The sequence below is a fragment of the Vombatus ursinus genome, unplaced genomic scaffold (genome assembly GCF_900497805.2).
Source record: "Vombatus ursinus unplaced genomic scaffold, bare-nosed wombat genome assembly UNPS02014805.1, whole genome shotgun sequence".
Taxonomy (NCBI): domain Eukaryota; kingdom Metazoa; phylum Chordata; class Mammalia; order Diprotodontia; family Vombatidae; genus Vombatus; species Vombatus ursinus.
The window spans coordinates 9226780-9250884 of record NW_020954583.1 but is presented as its reverse complement, the minus strand read 5'-3'; positions in this window follow the sequence as shown (position 1 = coordinate 9250884).

Below are 24105 nucleotides of genomic sequence, written 5' to 3'. Positions count from 1 at the left end.
CTTTAGCAACATTTTTACTTGTTTTTCATAATTTCCTTGCATCACTCTCATTTCTCTTTCTAGTTTTTCCTCTGCTTCTCTTGCTCTTCCAAGTCCTGAGACTGATTCATATTTTTCTTGGAGGCTTTGGATGTAGGAGCTTTGACTTTGTTGTCTTCTTCTGGTTGTATGTTTTGATCTTCTTTGTCACCAAAGTAAGTTAATATAGTCTGACTCTTTTTGCGCTGCTTACTCATGATCCCAGCCAATTACTTGAGTTTTAAACTCTTTGTTAAGGTAAGGGTCTGCTTCCAATGTGGAGTATCTACTGTCCCAAGCTTTGGGGGTTTGTACAGCTGTTTTCAGAGATACTTCTAGGGACCTGTAAATTTTCAGTTCTTCCAAGGTGGTATGATAAGGGGTGAGGTGTTTCCTCTCCACCACTTCAACAAGCTCCACCACTCTAGCACTCCTCCTCACCCCAGGACCGCCCCTCAGAACTGTGACCCAGATCCAAGCATGGGTAAAGCAAGAGATTCCTGCCTCAGCACTGGCAAAGAGATCCCTGCAGCAACCCCCCTCTGATCAGCCACTCAATTCCCCCTCAGTCTGTGGGCCAGAAGCTCAGGAGACAGCCACCACCCCACCAAACTTGGGACTTGAGGCTGAGACCCAGCTCCTCTCTCACTGCAGTCACAGACATTTCCCACTGACCTTCCAAGTTGTCTTTGGCATTCATTGGTTGAGAAGTCTGGAAACCACCACAGCTGCCCACAATTCAGTCCTCTGAGGCCTGCTCCAGGTTTGCTGCTGCCTGCACACCCAAACCAAACTGAGCTCCTCTCCCTGCCTGGCGTGATATACCTTTCCGATCAACCACCCAGGTTATCTTGGGCTGGAAATTTGTTTCACTCTGTCTTTTTGTGGGTTCTGCTGCTTTAGAATTTTTTTAGAGTCATTTTTTACAGGTATTTGGAGGGGTTTGGGGGAAAGCTCAAGCAAGTCATTGCTTTCACTCTGCCATCTTGGCTCCACCCTGAAAAAGAAGGATTTTGAAAAGTAAATTGAGGAGGTAGTACATTCTATACATGACATACAGCTAGTATAAATTCACTGAGGTGGGAGATGGAGTGTCATATATGAGACAAAGTAGAAATCCCAGTTTGGCTAGATTAGAGTATATGTAGAAGTGATTAATGTGTAATATGGTTGGAGATGTAAATTAAAGAAAAAATATTATTTTAAATGTTAAACAAAAGAGCTTGTATATGAATCTAGAGGTAATAGGGAAGTTCTGAAGTTTATTGAGGAAGTAAGTGACATGGTCCAATTTGCACATAGGAAAATCATTTTGGTACCTATTAGGAAAATGTATCATAGTGAGGAAAGATATGAGGGAAGATGATGAATTAGGAAGCTATTGTTCTTGTCCAGACAAGAGATTATAGGAACATGAATTAGGGTAGTAGCTACTTGTGTTGAAAGGAGGGGGAAAATGTGAGACATATTGCAGAGGTAGAAATGATAAAATTTGGCAACCAAGAGCATATTCAAAGTTATGACCTCAACATTGTAAACATGGGTGATTGAAAGAAATAACCCTACTCTCAACAACTTAAAAAAATATATTGGAAGAAGGATTTATTTGGTGTTTCAGTTTTGAACATGTGAATTTGAAATTTCTGCAATATATCCAAATGAAAATATTCAGTGTGTAATTGCTGATGTAAGACTGAAGCTCAGGGGAGACACTAGTGCTGGAAAGATATACCTAGGAGTCATCATCATGGAGTTGATTATTAAATCCAAGAGAGCTGGGCTGATGAAATTTTTCTCTCTCTTTCTCTCTATCTCTTTCTCTCTGTCTCTCTTTCACACACACACACACACACACACACACACACACACAACCTAAGTGTAGGGAAGCAAGAGGAAAAAAAGTGACAGAGTCATGTGATATATCTCTAATTAGGGACCATGATCTCACAGTCAATCCACAAAGAAGATTAAGAGGTCAGAATAGGAGACAGAAAACTGAAACAAAACAGTTTCATGAAAAGCCAGAAAGGAAAGGGTATCTTAGAGAAGAGTGTGGTCAACAATGTCAAAATATAAGGAACAATTAAGAAAAGTAAAGTAGGAATTAATAAAGCCTATATTCCACTACCATAACCTTTAAGAATCCATGGTCCTTTCATGACATAATAAAATACTAAAAATGAACTTCAGTTGATTACCAATAATCTAATCTCCATAATCATGGCATATTTTTATGATATTTTATATACATAAGACTCACTATCAGTGAAAACACAATATTGATATTAAAAACATTAAAGACAAGGGTAGATAATTTGTCAATTTGACATCAGAAAAAAGCCTTCATACATTCAAAACTTCCCTATATTTCAGTAGAATACTTAATACAGATATTTTATATAAACAACAGTAGATTATTTGAAAGCTACATTTCTGAACATAGATTTGTGACCAAGTGATCAATCAGTAAATGATGCACTATGAATACAGCAGCAGGTATATGGCCATTGGGGGAAAGATATCTACCCTCTTCACCCAGGTAAATACTATGCTCAAATGATTGATTACTTTCTAATCATAGAGGGCAACATTCTTTCATTATGGATATCCATCAGCAGATTTCTCACCATGAAGAGATAGTAATTTCCTTATCTGCTTGTGATACCTATATTATTATGGGTTCAACCTTGAGAGAATTTTGAAGACTTATATTTCAACATTCAGTAATAAAACAAGCTGTTCCATTGATTGAAAAAAAAATTCTCAAGCAGACATCTAACTTCGACTTGAAAAATTGTATTGCCATACTTAAAAGGAAGTTTTATGGAAGGTGGAGTAGGATGTTTTGCAATTTTACTGATATAGGGAGCTAACAATGAGTCAATCAGTCAATCAATAACTATTATAAAAGTGCATACTATGTGCCACATACTGTGCTAAAAGTAGAGATACAAAAATAACCAAAAAGAAAGACAATCCCTTCCCTAGAAGAGGTCATTTTCTAATGTGGAAGATAACATGCAAATAACCAAGTATATTCATGACATACATTTCCTTTAAATCTAAAAGGGAAGATGATAGTCCTATTAGAGACTAGGAAAGGCTTCCTGGAGAAGAGGTTTCAAGCAGAGTTTGAAGGAAGCCAGGAGTTCTAGATAAGGAGAAAGAACATTTCAAGCATGAAGCACAGTCACTGAAAAGAAAGTGTGGGAAAGAAGAAGCATGACTTCTTCCAGGAGGCAAGATGGTAGAGTAGTAAGTCATTCTCACTCTCTCTTATTGACCTCTAAAAACTCAAAAAATATTGCCCCAAGAAAAATTCTCAAACAGTGGGGACAGAAGAAGGACAGGGTACAGCAGTCATTTGGCCCAGGATGGCAGGTGAGCCCCAGGGTGGTGGAATTGGCAAGTACCAAAACCAGGACCCCAATAGTGTATTGGCATGGGCAGGACAACTGGTGGACTTTAGCTCAAAGAACCACCACCTGTGCTGGTGGGGAGGCATCTTCTAGCAGCTGAACTTCATCATGCTTAAGCACAACTCCAAGTGGGCAGATGTCCTGTAGAAGCCAAACCTCCACATGCTTCAGTGCAGCCTAGGTGAACAGGCATCCTCCAGTGGCCATATCTCCCTTCAACCAGAGAACTTCAATGCAGTCCTGGGGAAATGCAGAAAGACTCTGCCTGGTCTCAGCACACACCAGGCACCACCACTAGGACTCCAGCTTAGCACCAGTTAAGCTGCCAGACCTTTATAGCCTCTAACTGCCAGCAGCTGAGGCCCTAACACAGAAAGCCAGTGACCAAGCCCCTAGCACAAGAAACTTGAGACAGTGCCCCCTCTACTCCTTCAGGAAACCTCAAATTTAAAAACCAGGAAATAAGTAAATATCATGAGCCAAAAGCAGAAACAGACACTGATAATAGATTCTTTCTCTGGGGACAGGGAAGATCAAAACACAAATTCAGAAGGGGATAACATTGTCAATATGCCTACATCTGAAACATCAAAGGATAATAAAACTAGTCTCAAGCTCAAAAAGCCTTCTTGGAAGGGCCAAAGAGGGATGTGAAAAGTCAAATTAGAGAGATAGAAGAAAAATTGGGAAAAGAAATGGAAGGTATGTGAGAGAGACAACATCTTGGAAAAGTAAAGACAACAATTGACTGCAGAAAACAATTCTTTAAAAAATACAGTTGGACAAATGGTGGGAAAAGTACACTGAAGAAAAAACTCTTCAAAGGTAGATTTTACCAAATGGAAAAGGAGGGAAAAAAGCTAACTGAAAAAAATTCATTAAAAATTATAGCTGGGCAAGTGGAAGTTTGCTCTATAGGACATCAAGAATTAGTCAAACAAAATCAAAAGAATTGAAAAAATAGTGGAAAATGTAAAATAGATCATTGAGAAAACAACTAACCTGAAAAGTAGATCTTGGAGAGATAAATTAGGAATTAAAGGTCTACCTATAAACCATGATAAATAAAAAAGAGCCTGGATAGCATCGTGTAAGGATCACATCAAGGAAATTTGCTCTGAAGTCATAGAACCAAAGAGGAAAATAGTCATCGAAAAAATCCACAAATCACCTCCTGAAAGAGATCCCAAATTGAAAATGCCAGGAAGATTCTAGCCAAATTCTAGAATTATCAGGTCAAGAAGAAAATACTACAAACAGCCAGAATGAAACAATTTAAATGTCATGGAACCACAGTCAGGATTATGCAGGACCCTGAAGCTTCTACATTAAAAGATTGGAGGGCTTGGAATATGATCTCACATAAGGCAAAAGAGCTTGTATTGCAAGCAAAGATGAACTACCTAGCAAAACTGAGCATAATCTTTCAGGGGAGCATATGGACATTCACTTAATAGGGGACATCCAGACCTTCCAGATGAAAAGTCCAGGGCTCAACAGAAAATTTTATCTTAAAGTACAAGACTCAAGAAAAGCAAATAAAGGTAAACAGGAAAGAAAAAAAAAAGCATGTTATTTAATAAGGGCAAATTTTGTACATGCCTACATGGGAAGATGATACCAGTAACTCTTGAGAACTGAATCTTTATGACATAATAATAATAAAGGTTATACATAGTCAGCTGAAGGGGACCAATACAGAAAGGGAGACATCCTAGCAAGCCAGTGGCAAGCCCCTTCTCAGGAAACCAGTAACCAATTCCCTGTCCCCTAGGAGAAGAAGCCTGGGACAGTGACACTTGTGTTCCAGAAGTAGAGATCAACATTAAAAGCCAGAAAAAAGGCAAACAACATGAGCAAAAAGTGACATACAAAAACAGTGACCATAGAGAAGTATCTTGATGACAGGAAAGATCAAAACACAAATTTAGAATAGGACAACATTGTCAATATACCCATATCTGAAATCTCAGAGGGGAATATGAACTGGTTTCAAGCCCAAAAAGCCTTCTGGGAAGAGCTCAAGAAGGATTATAAAAGTCAAATAAGAGAGGTAGAAGAAAAATTGAACAATTCCTTTAAAAATGCAGTTGATAAAAATGTGTGTGTGGGGGAAGTACACTAAAGAAAACAACTCCTTAAAAAGTAGAAATACCCAAATGGAAAAGGAGGCACAAAAACTCACTGAAAAGAAGAACTCCCTAAAAAGTAAAGTGGGCCCAATGGAAAAGGAGGTACAAAAGGTAACTGAAAAAAAAATTCCTTAAAAATTAGAATTGGGCAAGGAAAACTAATGACTCTATGAGACATCAAGAGATAGACAAAATCAAAAGACTGAAAAAATAAAAGAAAATGTAAAATAACTCATTGGAAAAACAATTGACCTGGAAAATTGATTCAGGAGAGATAATGTAAGAATTACTGTTCTACCTGAAATTCATGATCAAAAAGTTAGCATAATTGATCATATCAACAACAAAACTAACAGAAAACACATGATTATCTCAATAGATTCAGAAAAAGCTTTTGACAAAATGCAACACACATTCCAATTAAAAACAACAGAGGGCATAGGAATAAATGGAGTCTTCCTTAAAATGAAAAGTAATATCTACTTAAAACCATCAGCAAACATTATATGTAATGGGGATAAGTTAAAAACATTTATAATAAGATTGGGGGTGAAACAAGGATATCCATTATTACCACTGTTACTCAATATGGTACTAGAAACATTACCTTTAGCAATAAAAGGAGAAAAAGAAATTGAAGGAATTTGAATAAGCAAAGAAGTAACAAAGCTATTACTCTTTGCAGATGATATGATGATATACTTTAAAAATCCTAGAGAATCAAGTAAAAACTACTTGAAATAATAGATATCGTAACAAAGTTGTGGAACATAAAATAAACCCACATAAATCATTGGCATTTCTATATATTACTAACAAAGCCCAACAGCAAGAGATAGAAAGAAAAATTCCATTTAAAGTAACTGTAGACAATATAAAATATGTGGGGGTCTACCTGCCAAAACAAACCCAGGAACTATATAAATACAATTATAAAACACTTTTCACATAAATAAAGTCAGATCTAAATAATTGGAAAAAACATCATGTGCTCATGGGATTGACAAGCTAATATAATAAAAATGACAATTTTGCCTAATTTAATTTACCTATTCAGTGCCACACCAATCAAACTACCAAAAATTATTTTATAGAGATAGAAAAAAATAATAAAATATTAATCTGGAAGAACAAAAGGTACAGAAGGGAATTAATGAAAAGAAATACTTGGGAAGTTGACCCAGCCATACCAGATCCCTAAATTGTATTATAAAGCAGCACTCATCAAAACTACTTTGAAACAGAGAAAACTACTAAGAAACAGAGTGGTGGATCAGTGGAATAGGATAGGTACACAAGCTTCTGGGATAAGAATTGTATTTGACAAAAACTGCTGGAAATACTGGAAAAAAAGTATGACAGAAACTCACAATAGACCAAAATCTTAAACATATGCCAAAATAAAGTCAAAATGGGTACAGTATTTAGATATAAAGGCTAAAACTATAAGCAAATGGGGAGCCAGGAATAGTTTACCTGTCAAATTTATGGATAATGGAAGAATTTATGACCAAAAAGAGATAGAGAACATTAAGAAATGCAAAATGGATGACTTTGATTACATTAAATTGAAAAGTTTTTATACAAACAAAGCCAATGCAACCAAGATTAGGAGGGAAGCAGAAAACTGAAAAAGAATTTTTACAACCAGTGTCTCTGATAAAGGCCTCATTTCTAAAATATATAGAGAATTGAATCAAATTTATAAGAATAAAAGTTATTCCTGAATTGATAAATGGTCAAAGGAATTTAGCAGGCAGTTTTCAGATAAAGAGACGAAAGCCATCTATAGTCATAAGAAAAAAATGCTCTAAATCATTATTGATTAAAGAAATGCAAATCAAAACAACTCTGAGGCACCACATCACACCTATTAGATTAGCCAACATGACAAAACAGGAAAATGATAAATGTTGGAGAAGATGTTGGAAAATTGGAACATTAATCCCTTGTTGATAGAGTTGTGAACTGATCCAGCCATTTGGAGAACAATTTGGAACTATGTCCAAAGGGTTACAAAAATGTGCATACCCTTTGACATAGCAGTAGCACTTCTAGGACTGTATCCCAAAGAGATCAAACAAATGGGGAAATGACAAAAATATTTATAGCAGCTCTTTCTATGGTGGCAAAGAATTGGAAATTGAGGGACACCCATCAGTTGGGGAATGGTTGAACAAGTTTTGGCACATGAATGTAATGAAATACTATTGTGCTATAAGAAATGATAAGAAAGCAAAATTCAGAAAAGAATCTGAAAATACTTGTGTAGTTTCCATAGCTCTGAACCCCTGGAGGATTCACCTGGGTCTCAGCCACCCCAAAAGGAGCACCAGGCCCGGCTGCTGCTGCCCTCTCAGAGGGATGAAATTGGCTTTTCCCAAGTGGCACTGAGACCTACTTCCAAATTAGACAATCCTGTGGCTCCCAAATTAGACATTGTGGGAGACTGGTACTTGATGGCCACAAAGGAAGTGGAAATATAGGAAATCAGAAATTTGGTCAGCCTGGGACATCTCAGCCATTGAACTACAGAACAGAGAGAACTGGAGCAGGGTGTCAGTGTGGAGTGCTACACCAGGCAGGAAGGAAAGGAGGTTAGAATCTAGCTGGAACCAGTTCTGTACTCACTGAAGTCACTTGGTGTAGGGACTGGGGCTAGTAAAAAGTGAATTCCCAGTGTGGTATGGGAAGAGGCAGAGACACCTTAGAATTCCAACCTTCAGGGGATCTGCCATCAAAAGAAAAGGAATCAGAAACTGAATGATAGGGGAACAAAAGAAAAAACACTGAAGTTACCAGAGATTCCAGAACAAAATGCTGTTTAAAAAGTTGAGTGCGTACAGTTATATCAACAGTTTAGCTATTAATAACAGAAGGGAAGATGGCATCTAAACAAACCCAGAAATCTCTGAGTAAATATAACAAGACAAAGAAAAATGAATCCACAGGTGATGAGGCAGCAAAAATTTTGGATTCCCAGAAGTGTATGGAATCACAGCAAGATGTTCCCGAATGGTACAACAGAGAAATAAGAATCTTCAAAGCAGAATGTAAGGCCTATACAGGAGAAATAATTGACAGAATTGAAAAACTTGAATCTACCTTAGCAAAGCTCTTCAAAGAAGCAAAAGAGAAAAAGCTTTAATTTTGAGGAACACAGATTAAAGAAGAAATAAAGATGTATAAAGGCCATGAATGAAAGAATAAACGTTTAGAATAGACAGAAAAGACAATTAATGAAGATAACAAAGTAAAGAAATCCTTTTTAGAAAAAGACACAAAATGTTTAAAAACTAACAAAATAAGTTAAAGGAGAGAAGAGGAAGGGAGGATTTTAATCAACTAATGGAGAAAGAAAAAAGAGGAAGAATTAAATTATGTAAAAGGAAGAATGAAAAGGGCATGAATAAGTAAACTCTAAAAACTAGGGGAAATGATGACAAACAGAGGGGGTATGCAGAATGGAAGAATATTCATTCATTCATTCATTCATTCATTCATTTATTTATTGCATTCCTTTTTTGGATTTTCAGTTCCAGATTCTCTCCCTCCCCCACCAATTGAGAAGGCAAGCATTATGATAACCCATCATACCTGTGAAGTCACTCAAAACATTTCTGTATTAACCGTGTTGGAAGGGGGGAAAGGGGGAAGGCAAAAATTTAAGGAAAATGAGAAACAGTATTCTCCAATCTGCACTGAGTTCATCAGTTCTGTCTCCAGAGTTAAATATCATTTTTCATCATGAGTCCTTTGGAATTACTTTGTTTGTACTGATCAGAGTAATTAAGTCTTTCATAGTTGACCATCATTACAATATTGCTGTTTCTGTGTATAATGCTCTGCTAGTTCTGCTCATTTCACTTTTTATCAGTTTGCTCATGTCTTCCCAGGCTTTTCTGAAACTGCCCTGCTCATCATTTCTTACAGATCAATAGTGTTCCATCACAATCATATACCACAACTTATTCAGCCATTCCACAATTAATGGACATCCCCACATCCCCTAAATTTCCAATTCTTTGCCACCACAAAAAGAGCTGCTATAAATATTTTTGTACATATGGGTCTTTTTCCTTTTTCTTTGATCTTTTTGGGATACAGACCTAGTTAGTGATATTGCTGGGTCAAATAGAATGCCCTTTGGGTATAGTTCTAAATTTTTCTCCAGAATAGCTGGACCAGTTCAAAATTCCATCAATGAATTAGTGCCCCTATATTTCCACATCCCCCCAGCATTTGTCATTATCCTTTTCTGTCACATTAGTCAATCTGATAAGTGTGAGGTTCTACCTCAGAATTGTCTTAATTTGCATTTCTCTAATCAGTAGTGATTTAGAGCATTTTTTCATCTGACTATTGATAACTTTGATTTCTTCTAAAAACTGCCTGTTTCCTTTGACCATTTATCAATTGGGAATGGAGGGATTAATTTAAAGGTGAAGAGAACCTATGGAAATAGGGTTTCCTTAAAATAACTTAAACAAAAAGAAAGTTATATTAAAGACAAGGATAAAAATATTAACCTAATTCATAACTTTACATATGAATTGATTAAATAATTCAATAAAACAAAAGAGATACAAATTGAATAAGAAAACAAAACCCCAAAATCTCTTATCAGTTTTGTTGAATTTTTTTCCCCTCTTCATTCTTTTTTTTTCTTTAATAAAATAGTCTTTGTTATATGGAGTGACTCCTGGTGAAAGGAGAGGGGTACTATAAGAAATTAGTCAATGTAACAACAAATTATATCAATAAAAATTTTAAAAGAAAAAAAGAAATACTTGTGATACTGAGTGAAATGAGCAGAACCATGAGAACATTGCATGCAGTAACAGCCACAATGTGTGATGACTAAGTTTGATAGCCTTAGCTTTTCTCAGCAATGCAAGGATCTAAGGTATCTCCAGAAGACACATGATGGAAAATGCTACCCACTTGCAGAGAAAGAACTATGGAATTTGAATGCAGATTGAAGCATACTATTTGCACTTTTTTTCCTTTTTTTTTGTTTCTTCTTTCTTGTGTTTCCTTCTATTGGTTCTAATTCTTCTTTCACATGACTAATGTGAAAATATGTTTAATAGGAATGTATATGTAGAGCCTAAGTCAGATTGCATGCTATCTTGGAAAGGGAGGAGGGAAGAGATGGGGAGAATATTTAAAACTCAAAAGCTTATAGAAGGAAATGTTGAAACCTAAAATTAATTAATCAAAAAATTAAATAGTATTATTTTTAGACCTTGGAATAATCTCAACCAAATTGCAAACATAGAAAGGATATGGCTCAATAAGCTGTAATCAGATGACATGGGGGAAAAAAGCATATACAACAAACCTCAATTTCAGTGCAGATGTTTAGGGTAAACAGTCATGTGACTGAAAGTCCGAGGCCACATCCAATATAATCTTCCTTGCAAGACAATACAAAATGTATAAAATAAGTTCAGGTATGCTTAATTAGGAAATGAAATTTTAAAATAATAAAGAAATTAAGTAATACATCCACACATTGCACTTACTTTTAATCCTGAACATTATTTTATTCCTCCAGGGGAATTTTAAATTAATTCCCTTAATTACACAGCTTAATAGGAGAAGACACAGTTGATTCAAAGCTAAAACTCCAAATGTAAATGCTCCTTGTAAATCAAACAGCCACATTTATTAAACCTTCTAGAACATTCTCCATTAAGTAATGATGTCATTACCTAGTATTTCCATCATATTCTGGTCACCTATAGAACTTTTTGAGAGAAGCACATATTTTTCCCCTAAAAAGAAATTATATCTTGACTGAAAGTATTTATTTTCTATTGTTTTCCTTAATAGTATTTTATTTTTCCCAATTATAAAGATAGTTTTCATCTATCTTTAGTTGACTTTAGTTTATTAAAGATAGTAAAGATAGTTTTCAACATTCATTTTTGTAAAATTTTGAGTTCTAAATTTTTCTCCTTCCATCTCTTCCCTCCCATACCTCAAGACATCAAGTGATCTGATATAGGTTATAAATGTACAATTCTGTTAAACCTTTCCACATTAGTCATGTAGTGGAAGAAGAATCAGAACAAAAGGGAGGAAAACACAAGAAAGAAAGAAAAACAAAAAAAATGAAAATAGTATGCTTAGATCTGTATTCAGACTCCATTACACTTTCTTAGGATGTAGTTAGAATTTTCCATCACGAATCTTTTGGAATTGTCTGAGATCATTGTATTGCTGAGAACAGCTAAGTCTATCACAGTTAATCATCCAACAATGTTGTCATTGTTGTGTACAATATTCTGCTTCTGCTCACTTCACTGAGCATCAGTTCATGTAAATCTTTCCAGGTTTTTATCTAAATCTGCCTGCTCATCATTTCTTTAAAAAACAATAATATTCTATTACACTCATATACCACAACTTGTTCAGACATTCTCCAATTTTTGGGCATCCCCTCAATTTTCAACTCTTTGTCACCACAAAAAGAGCTGTTATAAATACTTTTGTACATGTGGGTCCTTGTTACTTTTTTTATGATCTCTGCAATACAGACCTAGTAGTGTTATTGCTGGATCAAAGGGTATGCACAGTTTGAGTGCATGCCCTTTGAGTGTAGCTCCAAATTGTTCTCCAGAATAGTTGGATCAGGTCACAACTCCACCAATAATGCATTTAGTGTTCCAATTTTTCCACATTTCCTTCAACATTTATCATTTTCTTTTTTCTGTCATATTACCCTATCTGATAGGTGTGAGGTGTTACCTCAGATTTTTTAAAATTTGTATTTCTCTAATCAATATTAATTTAGAGCATTTTATATGACTATAGATAGCTTTCATTTCTTTGTCTGAAAACTGCCTGTTCATATTCTCTACCATTTATCAATTAGCCAATGACTTGTATTCATATAAATTTGACTCAGTTATTTATATATTTGAGAAATGAGACCTTTATCAGAGACCCTGACTGCATTCCCCCCCACTTCCTGCTTTTTGTGCAAGATTTTGTGCAAAATTTTTAATTTCATGTAAACAAAATTATCAATTTTGCTTTTCATAATATTCTCTATCTCTTGTTTCAACATAAATTCTTATATTGGGGTAGCTAGATGGCACAGTGGATAGAGCACTGGCCCTGCCAGCAGGAGGACCTGAGTTCAAATATGACCTTAGACACCTGACCCTTACTAGCTGTGTGACCCTAGGCAAGTCACTTGACCCCATTGTGTAGCAGAAATGAATGAATAAATAGATAGATAGATAAATTCTTATGCTGTCCATAAATCAGACAGGTAAATTTTTCCTTGCTCTCCTAATTTGCTTATAGTATCATCCTTTATTTCTAAACCATGTATCTATTTTGAGCTTATCTTGGTATATGGTATAAAATGTTGGTCTATGCCTATTTTCTGCAATGTTATTTTCCACTTTTCCCAGCAACTTTTGTCAAATAATGAGTTCTCATCCCAGAAACTGGATTCTTTGAGTTTATCAAACACTCAATTACTATAGTCTTTGACTACTATGTCTTGTGTACCTAACTTATTCCACTGATCCACCACTCTATTTCTTAGCCAGCACCAAATTGTTTTGATGATTGTCACTTATTTAATATAGTTTTAGATCTGGTATGGCTAGGCCACTTTCCCTTGCATTACTTTTCATGAATTCCCTTGATATTTTGGACCTTCTGTTCTTCCAGATGAATTTTGTTATTTTATTTTCTAGCTCCATAAAATATTTTTTGGTAATTTGATTGGTATGGCACTGAATAAGTAAATTAATTTAACTAGAATTGCCATTTTTATTATATTAGCTTGGCCCACCCATGAGCAATTGATATTTTCCAGTTGTTTAAAATCTGGCTTTATTTTTGTGAATAGTGTTTTGTAATTGTTTTCATGTAATTCCTGAGTTTGTCTTGGCAAGTAGACTCCCAAATATGTTATATTGTCTACAGTTATTTTAAATGGAATTTTCTATCTCTTGTTGCTGTTAATATATAGAAATGCTGTTGATTTACGTGGGTTTGTTTTATATCCTGCAACTTTGCTAATGTTATTAATTTTTTTGAAGTAGTTTTTTAGTTGATTCTTTAAGATTCTCTAAGTATACCATCTTATCATCTGCAGAGAATGATAATTTTGTTTTTTCATTGCCTATTCTAATTCTTCCAATTTATTTTTCTTCTCTCATTGCTAAAGCTGATATTTTTGGCATTTTGTTGAATAATGATGATGTTAATGGGCATTCTTATTTCACCCCTGATCAATTTTATTTTGTGAGCATTTTTGTTCACTTTCTATGTGTAAACAGCAATTTTAACCCTGAACCACAAACTAAGAAATAATCCTATCTCCCATGAAATTTATATTCTAATATAGGAGTAAAAGTTGTATCAAACAACTGTCATCACAAGCAGAATATAGTAAGTGAATAAGATAAAAGGAAGAATGGTACTATAAGAATTCAGAGAAACATTTGATCATTTTAAGCTAAAGGTTATTTAGGGAAACTTTTTCAAGGGGTTACCATTTCAGCACAATATAGGGAAAAAAGTTCATATTTCCATAATCATGGATGAAGGAAGACATTTCAGTCTTAAGGAACATTATTAACAAAGGTTTTGAGGCAAGGTAGCATGGAAAACTGTCAGTGAGTGACAATGTTGCAAATTTTCTGAACCATTGGAAAAGTGATGGAAAATAGTGTGAGATATAGATAGAAAGGTATATGTTTCTGTTATTGTGTCATTTCAGTCATGTCTTACTCTTCCTATCTCCATTTGGGGTTTTCTTGGCAACAATACTGGAGTTGTTTGTTGCCTGATTCTCCAGCTCATTTTATAGATGAGGAATTGAGGCAAACAGGGTTAATTGACTTGTCCAGTATCTCACAGCTAATAACTGTCTGAGGTCAGATAGAACTCAGGAAGAGTAGTCTTTCTGACTGTTATCCTGGAACTCTATTAGCTGCACCACCTAGCTGCCCCCAATAAAGGTATGTAGAATCATATTATGATGAGCCTCAAATGTCAATCTGAAGAACTTGAACTGACATTGTTGGAATTAGAATTTAGATTGATACAATAGTTGGTAATTGAACCTTTTTGAGCAATTGGGTTATGTGTGTGGCATATGAAATTCTGAGAGACAAAGTTTCTGCATGTTAAATATCAAATTATTTATTAGGACTGAAAATAATCAAGAAATTGAGGTCATCGATCTCTCTCTGTGTTCAAAGGTGAATAGGCAGCATCTCATGTCACATTAAATCTCTACTTTAACTTCTAACTACTTTAACCTCATCACCTTCATGATGCATACCTCTCTATTTCACCAATCTTCCCAGATTGGTGGATATTTAATGAGGAGGTAGGCTAAGAGCTCTTGGTTCCTCTTGTCAGAGGAAGTAATAAAATTTGAGAATTCATCCTACTTATGAGGTTCTAGCATCTTCTAGCAATCTGGGTACCCCAATCAGGAATTTTGTCTTGTTTTATCCTTCACTGGTTGGTTTACCCCAACTCCTATGAAGGGGGCAATGACAAAATGCATACTTCCTGAGGAGAGTCTAACCCAAATGGATTATATTATTATCTATTATTATAGATATTATAGATATTATCTATTGATTCCTATTTATCATAAACAAAAGGAAGAGTCACATTTGGGTAATACTTAGCCCAAACTAGTTAAGGAGAAAATACTTTGGGAAGGTAAGCTAGTAGGAAATGAACTTTTGAACAGAGAAAGGAAATTACAAACTAATATTAACAATCAAATGATGTGATATTAAAGGTAATTTTCCTCATGTGATAAGAGAGAAGATCTTGATATCCACCATGGAAACATGTATGAAATAAATATTTATAACTTAGCCGTCTCCTTAATGTGTCTGAATACCAATGAGTAATTCAGGTAAATTATGAAATTGTTGTTTTCTGGAGTAGGGAGCATTTATAGAAGAAAATCATGCTCTCTGTGTGTAAAAGATTAAACTGAGCCTTAAAATATAAGATCCTATTGGTATTCAGACTATATTACATGTAATACATATATATTACAATACTTATACAATGTACTGTATACAATGACTAGCACATTATAGGCTTTCAATACATGCTAAATATAAGCAATAACAGAGACTTTATTTTAATCATGATGCTATCATGCATTGACATGTTTTTGATCAATTACATGATATGGTTGTTTTTCTTTGACATTTTGCAATACTTTTCAGTTGGTAAACTCACAGGGTGGGTAAGATGGTATGTTTTGATTCCTCAGAGGGAGTTTGGATGGATGATGTGTTACTATTATTATTATTCATTTTTCTTTATTTCATTTTTGCCTGTATCTTAAGTTTGAAGATAGGTAGTTTGTATGACAGAATTGTGTTATTAGAATGAATATTGCCTATATACAATTCTTCCCATTCTATTCCTTTCAGGATTAACTTCTCTGAGTCCCTGTCACAATTTAGATCCAAATTAAATACATTTATTACAGTTGGCCTTTCCTTAATTTGTTCCAATTTGTAAAGTAAAAATGTGGCTAAGAGGGGTTCTATATAAATGCAAATGATTGACCAATAGATAAGATGTCATGATTCAGGGAGAGTATGAAAAGTCAAGTACAATCTAATTTTCTCTTATTTTTATTAACATATTTTTTTTAGGCAATTGGGGTTAAGTGACTTACCCAGGGTCACACAGTTAGTAAGTGTTTGGTCTGAGGCCAGATTTGAACTCAGGTGCTCCTGACTCCAAGGCCGGTGCTCTATGCACTACACCACCTAGTTGCCCCAAAATATTTTTTTTTACAAACAAAATAACTGCTTCAGTTTATGATTAAATAATAAACTATATACAAATCTTCAAAATCCAAATAGCAGCCCATTCAGAATGTCCATTGTGTTTGTATGAAAAATATAGCATATTAAAAAGGTAAGAACCTTGGTTAAGTTAAGAGTTAAGACATCTAGGTCCTAGTCCCACCTCACGCTAACTCTCTTTGGAATTTTGGGGAAATAACCTCTCCCTGTTGCATCTTAATTTCCTTATTTGTTAAAGAGAGTTAGTTGGACTAGATTATCTTAATGTTGTTGCCCTTAGACTTTCCCTTCCATTGTGCCCTTTGATGTCATAGGGTAAAATTGAAGAAGCCTGTCTCAAGATCCAGTCCATTGTTAAACCTTTTCATGCTAGGCCTGACATTCTAGGAGTCTACAGACCTCTTAAACCTATAAGAAATGTGATAAAGAAAATTTAAAGTTCAAAGGAACTGTAGAATTAGTCTAATTCAAGTTTCTCATTTTACATATCAGTGTAGCATAGACTCTGGGCTCACTGTCTCAAATAACATTTGGACTAGCAGACAGAGTCCTCAGAGAGGAGTTACTACTTCTGATTCGTAATACATATGAGTCTCTCCAAGTGTGCTACCCAATATCATTTCACTAATTAATATCTCCAGAATTTCAGTTAACCAATTAACATTAATTATCCTTTACAAAGGGATGTTTACTGAGTAGGTATAGCCTGGACTGAAGAAACACATGCCTTTCAAAATCAGGAGTAAACTCTTTTACATGGAGAGATTCTTATCTTTAGCGTTTGTTACACTGCATTCTTTCCCCAACCTAGGGTACTTTCTTCTTTCTGTGCCTACTACTTTCAGGGGAAAGTAGGTTCAAATTTGCAATGCAAATGTACTGAAATACATGTGTAGAAAGCAAGTGTGTCTGAGAAGTACCTTCTGGCCATAGTAGTCTGTTTATCCCTTTCTGGAATCAGGTTCTTTTCTGGGTGTGGCATAGCTAATGAATGAGACACTTCCTTTCTCATCTGGGCTGTCTCCTTTCTGGTCCGAGTCAAGCCTGTTGTTACTCAGGGCTATCTTCTTCTCAGATCCAACTATTGTTTTCATTTCCAAGACAGGAGTTGTTGGGGTTTCTGAGGATTTTGATGTCCCTCCCATTCTTACATGCTACTAGGGTACTTCTATTTCAGGATATTCATTTATCTATAACTAGAAAGAAGAAATACAAGAGAGACACCATGAATTCACAGATACAATACTGCCCATTCCCACATCTGGAAGCTTACAAAATATGTCCTCTTTAAAATTCAATAGGAAAAAGTATGGGAGATTATCCAATCACATTTATTGAATACAAATTCATCTCTTGCTCAACAATCAAATAAAAAAAAACCCCAATTTTTCATGACTATACAACAAACTGAAAGAAAAGGAGGAATCCTTTCATGTTCTCTGAACTTGGTGGTTCCTCTGATGTGGCTTAGACAAAATCATGACATGCAGGTCCTGCCCAAAAGAACTCGACCCAAGCCTTCTTTCAGCCAAAGACAAGGTGTATTAAAGATTCGCCGTATTAGCCAGACTCTTGAGGAATCTGAGAGTCTGTGAGGCATTGGCTAGATTCTAAGAATCACAGCAATGGCTAGATTTTAGGAATCTGAGCACCTTAATGGAGATAAAATGGACCTTATATACAGAAAGACTGTGGGAGTGATCTAGGAGTGGCCAAGTAGTTTGGTGTGAGTGGAGGAGGGGTCTAAGGAAGATCTGAATGAGAATGGCCAGTAAACTGGGGTAAACAGGACTCCTGGGACCTGGACAATGGAGCCTAGCTAGGATTAAGTGTGGGAATAGCTGGAGGCTATAGGGAGGGCTAGGCTAGGTTAAGGGTAACAGAACTGGGAGATTGGGTGTAGCCACAAAGAAAGGCCAGTTTATGGGATTATAGCCTCAGGCAAATGCCAGAGTTTTGGCCATGTGGGAAAGTCCAGGGTTTTTCCTTTTTGGGATTTAGCTCCCATCCTCATCACCTCCATGATGCATACCTGGAAACATACTCATCAACCCTCATGTGGATTGGTATCAAGGAGTGCATGCTGCACATATTCCAAGTAAGTCAAGCCTTTCATTAGGAAATCCTCATTATGTAAATAAACTTAAATCTAAAGAGGTAAAGTGACTTGAAGTTCATGTGTGAAATTAAAGAGATATATTTTTATATGATCTATATCCTAACAATATTTTCAAATTACTTTGAAAGAGTAGAGTAATGATCAAAACCTACATTTGTTTACTGGTAGCCTGCTATATGTTATTTCCTTGATGATATGGAGTTTTTTTTTTTATGGATATTTTGTTCATGAGTCACCTAGTTTTCAAAACAAGCTCTATAAAGGCAGAAAAGAAAGCATCTTTTTATTTCATCCTGTGCTTTGGGAAACAGACCTCAAAGAGACCATAAGGAGCATTGCCTCCCTTTTGTAGGCTCTTTGATTAAGAATTAGAAGGGACCATGACAATTACATGCCCAAGTACCTTATTTTACATATGAGGAAACTGGATAATAAAAAGGATAAGTGATTTACCCAAGGGCACACAGTCAGTGAATCACAGAGTTCAGATTTGAACCTGGTTGCTCCTGACTTCAAGTACAACCACTTATCCTTCATTAAAAAAAATTGATTGTGCTAATGTTATAATTATTCTGCAGACTCAAAAAGTGAGTGCTTTCCCATCATTTCCTAAATAACAACTTTTCTAAGTAGTTGCTTTCTAACAAAATGCTGTGCTGGTCACTAAAGAATACAAAGGTAGCCTTTGCCCTCAAGAAGTTTAAAATACAACAGAGGAAAGATGACATACACAAATATCCAATACATAGAATAACTGCATATTATATAATATGATACCACACAGCAAAGCATGGCACAAAATAGCATAGTATGACATAACAATATAACACATCATGGTGTAACATAAAATTACATAATGTGCCACTGTAGCAATATATCACAATACATCACAACATAATTTAGTATACTATAGAATAGTATGCTATATGACAGCAATAAGATAATTAGCATAATACCACATAAAACAATGTAATGTGATATCATGTAAACAGTGTAATATGATGTACCATAGCAACATTGTTGTGACATGATGTTATAGGACAGTATAGGAAAGGATAGGACAGGAGAGCATAGGATAAGAAAGGATAGCATAGAATGCGATAGGACAGTGATGAGGTAGAAAAGAGTGCTTGAGGCAGATGGAGCAAGCAGGATGCAGGATGTGAGATATGCTCTAAGATGAAGGATGTGACCAGCCCAGAAAAGTAACCAAAGATGACAGTGCATTGATGCCCCCACCATGGATTTATCTGTGTGCTTTCACAAAGTACCCCCAACTATGTGACATCCTGGAACAGCCCTTCCCCTTTTACTGTTCTCCTTGCTTATTTGTATGACAAAGACACCTCTGAACTATTTGATATCCCACATATTCCAGAGCCATGCTTGCCCCTCCTCCCTTCTCCTGCTCTCCTTCTCCCTATCACATCAAACTATTTAGACCAGACTCCTAACCTGGCTAATCACTCTACCTCCCATGGGGAGTAGGACCTGCTGATACTCTGTCTCCCATATGGAGTGGGGCTCTGTCTCTCTTACGTGGAAATAGGGCCTGCTGGGTGTGTTAACCCAATACATGCCTTTCTTTAACTTGAAGACTTCCTGAGTGAATTTTTTCTGGTAGGTCACTAGGACCCACCAGTCTATTCTTCATTAGTAGGATGGGATAAGTAGGATAGGATAGGACTTATTTAATATGAGTTAGGATAAAATAAAATATAATGTAAAATAATAAAACATAACATGAATGAATATATAGAATAATATAAAGAAATATAATATAATAATATATTATCTAACTAACATGTAATGGAATGGGATATAATTAATATGGTATGAAAAAGTATATAATATGATGCAGTATAATATAATGGAATATAATTTTATTAAAGACATAAAATTTTGTATAAGATAAAGAGAAGGAAAGGTCATACTCGTTTGAAGTAACTATATGGAACAAATGTGGCAAAACAGAAATTGAAAGTGGGGAGAATAGAAAGAATGGCAATAGTTGCCATTTTTTTCTTTACTTACACAGTTCTGCACCATCATTCCAAATTAGAAATTATCTTCAAGTTCTTCTTTAAATCCTTATGTCCACTGTTTTGCCAATACTTCATTATATTATGACTACTGTTATTGTTGCAAATGCTGCTACTGCCTGACATTTATGCATCTCTTTAAAGCTGGAAAAGCATTTTATATTCATTATGATATTTGAGTGTCACAATAGCTTTGTGAAGGGTGTACTATAGGTGTTATTGTCACCATTTGACAAATGAAGAATTTGAAGTTTAAAGAAGACAAAGGATTTGCACATTATTGTATTATTCAATCAGTTAGCAAGCTATTACAAGCTCCTTCTCTTGTCTGACCTTTGACTAGGTACTGAGGAAACAAAACCAAAACACAAACAAAAAAACCCAAAACAAACAAAAAACCAAACAAAAAAACAGTCCCTGCTCAGGAGAAACATATATTCTATTAGGAGAAAGAAAAAAGTATATTAACAAGTATATATACATAGTCAGACTTATCTTCCCAAGTCAGAACTAAGAAGATACAATTTTCTTTTTGGTTATATTCTAAAAATATTTTGAAACTTTTTAAAACCTTTTAAAAACTGGGCCAATAAGCTTTTAAAAATGAAATCCCTTTTTTAAAAAAATAGTTAATTTATTTATTTTTACATTCACTTTTACAAGATTTTAAGTTCTAATTTTTTCCCCAACCTCTCCTGGTCCTTCCCCTAGATGGCAAACAATCTGATATAGGTTATACATAAATAATTATATTAGACGTATTTCCACATTAATTGTGTTGTAAAAGAAGAATCAGAACAAGAGGGAAAACCACGAGAAATAAATTTAAAAAAAAGAAAAAAATATTCTTTGATCTGCATTCAGACTCTATAGTTCTTTCTCTAAATATGGATAGGATTTTCCATCATGAGCTTTCTTTTAAATTATCTTAGATCACTGCATTGCTCAGAAGAGCAAAAGTTGGTCAGTAAACAATGTTGTTGTTATGGGGTACAACGTTCTCCTGGTTCTGCTTACTTAACTCAGAATCAGTTCATGCAAGATTTTTCAGGTTGTTTTTTTTTTCTGAAATCTGCCTATTTAATCCTTTTCTTATAGAAAAATAGTATTCCATTACATTCATATACCACAACTTATTCAGCCATGCCCCAATTGATGGACAGCCTCTCAATTTTTCAATTCTTGGGCACTAAAAAAGAGCTCCTATAAATATTTTTGTACATGTGGGTCCTTTCCCCATTTTTTATGATCTCTTTGGGATACAAATCAAGTAGTGATATTGCTGGATCAAAGAGCATGCACACTTTTACAAACTTTTGGGCATAGCTCCAAATTACTCTCCAGAATGGTTAGATCAACTCACAATACCACCAGCAAAGCATTAGTGTTCCAATTTTCACACATCTTCTCCAACATTTATCCTTTTCCTGTTTTGTCATGTTAGCAAATCTGATTGGTGTGATATGGTACCTCAGAGCTGTCAATTTGCATTTCCTTAATCAATAGAGATTTAGAAATTTCTTTTTCATGTGATTATAGTTAGCTTTAATTTTGTCTTCTGAAAACTGCCTGTTCATATCCTTTGACCATTTATCAATTGGGAAATGAATTATATCCTTATAAATTTAACTCAGTTCTCTATATATTTGAGAAATGAGTCCTTTATCAGAGACCCGGGCGGTAAAAATTATTTCTCAGTTCTCTGCTTCCCTTCTAATTATGGTTGCATTGGCTTTGTTTGTACAAAAACTTTTCCAAGTAATGTAGTTAAAATTATCCATTTTGCGTCCAATAATGTTTTCTATCACTTGTTTGGTCATAAATTCTTCCATTCTCCATAAAGCTGACAGGCACACTATTTATTAGTCTCCTAGTTTGCTTATAGGATCAGCCTTTATATATGAATCATGTATACATTTTGACCTTATCTTGGTATATGGTATAAGATGTTTGCCTATGCCTAGTGTCTGCTGTACTATTTTCTAGTTTTCCCAGTAGTTTTTGTTAAATACTGAGTTCTTTTTCCAGAAGAAAGAGTCTTTGGGTTTACCAAATAGTTAATTCCCGTATTCATTGATTACTGTGTCTTGTGTATCTAATCTATTTCACTTATCTACCACTCTATTTCTTAGCCAGTACTAAATAGTTTTGCTGGGTCCTGTTTTATAATACAGTAGCAAATCTAGTATGGCTAGGCCACCCTCCCTTACATGACTTTTCATTAATTCCCTTGATATTCTTGATCTTTTGTTCTTTCAGATGAATTTTGTTATTTTTTCTACCCTATAAAATAATTTTGCAATATTTTTTAATATGGCACTGTATAAGTGAATTAATTTAAGTAGAATTGTCATTTTTATTGTATTAGCTTGGCCTACCCATGAGCAATTGATATTTTTCCAATTGTTTAGATCCAACTTCACTTTGTAGTTGTGTTTATATAGTTCCTGGGTTTGTTTTGGCAGGTAGAATCCAAAATATTTTATATTGTCTATAGTTATTTTAAATGGAATTTCTCTTCCTATATCTTCCTACTGAACTTTGTTAGTAATATATAGAAATACTGATGATTTATGCAAATTTATTTTATATCTTGCAACTTTGCTAGAGTTTTTAATTGTTTCAAGCTTTTTTTAAGTTGATTCTCTAAGATTCTGTATATATCATCTGCAAAGAGTGATAGTTTTATTTCTTCATTGCCTATTCTAATACCTTCAATTTCTTTTCCTTCTGTTTTTGCTAGAGCTAACATTTCTAGTACAGTATGGAATAACAGTGGTGATAATGGGCATCCTTGTTTCTTCCCTTATCTTACTGGAAATGCTTATAGCTTATCCCCATTACATATAATGCTTGCTGATGGTTAGGTTAAGGAAAACTCTATTTATTCCTATGTTCTCTGGTGCTTCTCATAAGAATAAGTATTGTATTTAGTTAAAAGTTTTTTTTTTCTGAATCTATTGAGACAATTATATAATTTCTGTTAATTTTGTTTTTGATACAGTGAATTATGTTGATACTTTTCCTAATATTGAACCAGCCCTGCACTCCTCATTTAAATTCTGCATTGTCAAAGTGTATTATACTTCTGATAAGTTGCTATAATCTCTTTGCTAATATTTTATTTAAAATTTTGCATCAATATTCATTAGGAAAATAGAACTATATTTTTTTTTCCTTTCTTTTGGCTCTTCCTGGTCTAGGAATCAGCACATTATCATAAAATAATTTGCTAGGACTCCTTTTCTGATTTTTCCATGTAGTTTACACAATATTGGAATTAATTATTCTTTAAGTGTTTGGTAGAATCCATTTGTAAATCTAGGTGACTCAGGCAATTTTTTCATAGCATGTTCATTGATTGGTTGTTCAATTTTTTTTTCACAAATAGGGTTTTTCTTTTTTTTCTTTTTTTCACAATTGAAGTTAAGTGACTTGCCCAGGATCACATAGCTGTAAGTGCCTGAGGTCAGATTTGAAGTCAGGCCCTCCTGACTCCAGGACTGGTTCTCTATCCACTGCACCATCTAGTTGCCACATCAAATA